The sequence below is a fragment of the Crocuta crocuta genome, unplaced genomic scaffold (genome assembly GCF_008692635.1).
Source record: "Crocuta crocuta isolate KB4526 unplaced genomic scaffold, BGI_CrCroc_1.0 scaffold1077, whole genome shotgun sequence".
NCBI lineage: Eukaryota > Metazoa > Chordata > Mammalia > Carnivora > Hyaenidae > Crocuta > Crocuta crocuta.
In genome coordinates this window covers 181,963-187,408 of record NW_027528413.1, presented here as the reverse complement: position 1 = coordinate 187,408, position 5,446 = coordinate 181,963, and the positions used below count along the sequence as shown (strand labels likewise).

Here is a 5,446-nt window from a genome sequence, read left to right as displayed (position 1 = left end):
ACCAATCTATACCCCCCCAAAAAATCTACACAATGACCAAGTAGGATTTATTTCAGGAATGCAGGACTGCTTGAAAATTTGAAACTCAATCAATGTAACCCACCATATCAACAGACTAAAGAAGAAAAATCATATGGTCATATCAATTGACTCAGAAAAGTATTTGACAAAATTTGACACCCATTCATAATAAAGATTCTTTAAAAATTGGGAATACAGAGGAACTTCCTAAACTTTGTAAAGGACATCTACAAAAAATCTACAGGTAACATTTAATGATGACAGATGGAATGTTTCCCCCCTAAGGTTTGGTTCAAGACAACGATGTTCATTCTCACCACTGCTATTCAACATAGTATTGGAAGTTCTAAGCAGTGCAGTAAATCAAGAAACAAGAATAAAAGGAATAGAGATAAGAAAAAAAACACATAAAACTGACTCTATTTTCAGATGACATGGTTATCTATGTACAAAATACCAAGGAATCTACAAAAACAAAAACAAACTCCTACAACAAATAAGCGAGCTCAGCAAGTTTGAAGGATACAAGATCAATGCAAAAAATGTCAATCACATTTCTATATATTACCAAAAAATGTGGAAATCAAAATTAAAAGCACAATAACATTTGCAATTGTTCCAGAAAATGAAATCTCAAGTCATATATCTGACAAAACATACATAAGATGCATATGTTGAAAATTTCCAAGTTTTGATAAAAGAAATCATAGAAGATCTAAATAAATGGAGAAACATACTGTGTTCATGGGTTGGAAGACTCACCATATAAAAATGTCCATTCTTCCCAAATTTATATACAGCTTTAAAGCAGTTCCTATAGAGGTATCTGGGTGGTTCAGTCGCTTAAATGTCCAACTTCAGCTCAGGTCATGATCTTACTGGTTTGTGAGTTCCAGCNGCATAAGAGGTGTGCCTGGGTGGCTCAGTTTGCTAAGCATCTGACTTCAGCTCAGGTCATGATCTCACGGTTTGTGGGTTTATGCTCCATATCAGGCTCTATGCCGACAGCTTGGAGCCTGGAGTCTGCTTCAGATTCTGTCTCTCTCTCTCCTCCTTCCCCACTTGTGTGCTCTCTCGCTCTCTCTCTCTCTCTCTCTCTCTCTCTCAAAAATAAATAAATAAACTTAAAAAAATAAAAAATAAAACTTACATAAAAAGGCAAAAAAATAAAAATTAAAAACCTAGAATAGCTACAACAATATTGAAACAGAAGAATAGTGTTGAAGGAATCACACTGTCCAATTTTAAGACTTCCTTTATATTGTAGTAATTAAGACTATGTGGTGTTTGTGGAGAGATAGACATATTAATGGAAAAAAATAGAGATCAATGACAGAGGATTGATGATCAATGGAAAAGAACTGAGAACCTGGAAATGGACCCAGTCAAGTATAACTAGCTGATTTTTGACAAAAATGCAAAAACAATTCTATGGAGGAAGGCTAGTCTTTTCAACAAATGGAACTGCAGCAGTTGAAATTCATAGGCAGAAAAAAATGAACCTCTACTTAGACTTCAAATTTTATACAAAAATTAACTCAAAAATGAATCACAAATTTAAATTAAAAATTATAAAACTCTTTAGGGCACCTGGGTGGCTCAGACATGAGCCAAAACCAAGAGTCAGACGTTCAATGACAGAGCCATCCAGGCGCCCCAGAGAAATGTAAATTTAGATCATGATGAGATACCACCACACACCTTTTAAAACAACTAAAATAAAATAAAAAAATAGTCACAACACCAGTGCTGGTAAAGATGCAGAGAAACTAGATCTCTCATACATTGCTGGTAGCAATTTACAGTCCCTCTGGAAAATAATTTAGTAGCTTCTTAAACAACTAAACTACCATATGACCCAGTAATCTCAGTCCTAGGCATTCATCCTGGAAACTTATCAAATGAAATGAAAGAAAATGAAAACTATGTCCATACAAAAATGTGCACTTGAGGGGTGCATGGGTGGCTCAATCACTTAGGCAGCCAACTCCTGATTTTGGCTCAGTTCAAGATCTCATGGTTTGTGGGATCGAGCCGCATGTTGGGCTCTATGCTGACCACATGGATTCTTTCTCCCTCTCTCTCTACCCCCTGCCCCTCCTCATGCTCTCTCTCTCAAAATAAATAAATAAACATTTTTTTAATATGCACTTGAACATTCATAACAGCTTTATTTGGAACAGCTAAATTTGGGAACAACCAAAATGTCCTTTCATAGGTGAATGTTTAAACAAATGGGGGTATATCCATACCATGGAATACTATTCAACAACAGTTAAAAGACAGACTGTACACACAATAATTTAGATGGATCTCAAGGTCATTATGCTGAGTGGGGGGAAAAAGCCAGTCTCAAAAGGTCACACACTGAATGATTCCATTTATATAACATTGTTTTTTTTTTTAATTTTAATGTTTATCTATCTTTGAGAGAGAGAGAGCAGAGGACAGCAGAGAGAGAGGGAGACACAGAACCTGATGCAGGTTCCAGGCTCTGAACTGTCACCACAGAGCCCCACGAGATCATGACCTGAGCCAAAGTCAGACGCTTAACCGACTGAGCCACTCAGGTGCTTCTATAACATTCTTGAAGTGACAAAATTAGGAGATAGCAAACAGGTAAGTGGTTGCCAGGGGTTAGGAATGGTGGGTAGGGGGGGAATAGGCATGACTATAGGGGGTGGCAGGGAGATCCTCGCTAAGATAGAACAGTCCTGTATCTTGATTGTGGCAGTGGTTACACCATCTACCTGTAATGAAATGATGTGGAGCTATGCACACCCATTGTTCTAATGCCAATTTTCTTTTACATGCAATATTAAGTATTGGGGGAAACTGGGTATAAACTTACACAAAACAAAACAAAAACAAAAAAGGTACAAAAAATATATAATCTCTTGAAAAAGGAATTTCAATAAAAACAGGAGGAAACTGGTTCTCAGGACTAATTTTCTACTATATCACTTGCAACTAGAATATCAAGATGGTTCTTTTTTTTTTTTCCTTAATGCAGAGCTTCCCAAGTGTCTCCACAAGGTGGTAACCCAAATGCTAAAGATTTCACCAGCAGTGACCAGGGGAAATGTCTGTTGGAAGAGAATGCCCTTGCACGCGCAATGATTCTGGCATTTGAAAGATAGGTCACTGAAGTTGGCCAGTTATTACTATTTTGTACTGATGCCCTACAAAGGGATAATGGAACTGAAGGCTGTTGGCAAGCAATTAATGGCAAAGTATAAGAGCTGGAGGATCTGGTGGATAGCTTATAAAGATGCCCTTTTCTCCTTCAGTAGAAAAGCATATACATCAGTGGAGCAGACTCAGGCCTTGATAGTAAGAGCCTCAAGATGATTAAATGCTCGTCCCAAGCAAATCAGTCATGCTAGAGTCAGAGTCCTAGCTGAAGAAAACTGGGTCCTGAAACATAGGATGGAGACATCTGGATGGATACTCCTGAGATGTTAGCTCTGTAAATGTCCTTGAACTCTGAAACTCCCTGAAATTGGAGCGGTAACCCACCCTTCTCTAGTAAAAGCCTGTACTTCTGTCATGCTGAAAGATGCCAGGGAGTCTTCCCCCACAAAGCAAGTGGTTTCCCTTTCAGGAGCTGCCCCAAACTTTTCTCCTGGCTGCCATGTCAATAGCTTGGGTTAAGTCCCAATGTAACCCAACTGAAGATACGCTGGACCTGATAAGGAAGAAAAGAGATTATGTACTGAAGCAACTGCAAGAATTAGCTAATATAGTGGCAGGAGCCAGGTGAATAGCCCTGGGATTGGATTTTGAGGTACTTGATCAAGGCAGCTAGAGCATAACATTAATAAGCAAGAATTTATCCATTTGCTAGGGTGGCTCTTAGAAGCCTGGAGTAGGCAAAGTCCCATGTTGAGTGAAATGCAAATGCTTCAGCTGCCTGGAGGATGGTAGAAGGAATACAGAGGCTGAAGGAACTGGACATGTTGAAATGAATATGTCACATGCAGAAATATCACCAGAAGATCATGTTCCATTGGGGTGGGGGGGCAGAAACTCACTATTCACCAAAGCCATCAGAAATGTACTAGCAAAATGGCACCAGCATTACTGAGTTCAGCAGTGGCTCTTGCCTGCTGGCTAGGGCTGATGGTAGGCAAGATGGCCCCAAAGTTAGGGTCATTAATGTCCATGGGGATCACAGAGATTTGAATGTAAGAGGTACCATTATTTTATGTAACACTACAATAAAAAGTAAAAAAGGCTGCCAATTAAACCATACCATAATGTTTTCTTTGCACATGTGTGTGTATTACTGAAATAATTATTTAGCCTTATATATACATAGTATCTTTTCATATGTCATTCTTATGAGTACATGAAAAACACAAGAAACATAAATTGCTTCAAGTGTTTCTAAAATTTCTTCACATCTATAACCTGACTATTCTGAATCACTTTTCTGCTCAGAGCTGAAAGTGACCATAGTCTTCCACACAGTGGAAGTGGAGGTGGCCCTCTGTGCCATCAAGATTGTCAGTGGGACAGAATTTCTTAAAAGAGTGACTGACTTACTGCCCAGGGGATTTTATTCCAAATTACTTCCAAGTAACAAGTTTTGACATGGGCTTTCTTGCTAGACTTGTGCAAATCAATCCTGTCGAACATATCACACTAACAAAACATAACAGAGTTTTAGCTGCTTGGATATATCTCCTTTGCTTTGGACTCAAAGTACAAGTGTGAAATTTCAAATTGGTTTCACATGAAATGCTTCTTTTTTTTTTTTTTCAGATGAAATGCTTCTAATCAATAATTAGGATCTTTCAGTAAATTTGAATGACTGTGGACTTAATTTCTAATGATTTTATGAGTCAAGTAGATTTGTTTTAGGTTCTTGCTGACTTGTTTCCTTGTTGTGGCTCTTTTGATATTCTTGTCTATAGTCCAATTTCATTTTAAAGTAAGTAATTTTATCCTGTTTAGATTTCAAAGTTTTCATGAACCTTGTAAGTTTGCAAATTGGCTGACAATGAGTATCTCTCCACAGCAGTTTATGCTTTTGTAACACAGATTATGTTCATTTTTCAACTACTTTATATTACTGTTCTGGCATCAAAACACTTTTTCGCTTTGTGAATTCTTTAAAAATTAATTTAAAATATTTCAATGATTTCTGCACTGTGTATTTCTTTCATATTCAATAAGCTTTCCATTTGCACAATTTTTGTCAGTCTCTGATATTATTTTGCTACCANGATGTGAACTTTCCCAAGCTTTTCATTTGAACATTTAGTTTTTAAAACCTGGTGTGGCTTTTTCTAAGCTTTTTTAAATATTATATATTTGCATGTCTTTCTGAGTTTTGAGAGCTATTTATCTTTCTTGTAATCTTGGTATTTAACGTTTCTTTTATTTTTTTATTGAGATATAACTAACATGTAAGAGTGGG

The 5,446-nt window shown here is 37.2% G+C and overlaps 2 long non-coding RNA genes across 2 annotated transcripts in view; one reads left to right on the top strand and one right to left on the bottom strand.

Annotated features, from left to right (window-relative positions):
• LOC144223528 (uncharacterized) overlaps positions 1-917 on the bottom strand; it is a 23,063-nt gene extending 22,146 nt beyond the window's left edge. The window contains exon 1 of the long non-coding RNA XR_013332722.1: positions 784-917. This is a non-coding gene — a long non-coding RNA (uncharacterized LOC144223528). The remainder of the gene's footprint in view (positions 1-783) is intronic.
• An 8-nt stretch (positions 918-925) lies between these two features.
• LOC144223527 (uncharacterized) lies at positions 926-5,167 on the top strand. Its single transcript, XR_013332721.1, has 2 exons — positions 926-2,640; positions 3,035-5,167. It is a non-coding gene; the product is annotated as an uncharacterized LOC144223527 (long non-coding RNA).
• The last annotated feature ends 279 nt before the right edge of the window (positions 5,168-5,446 follow it).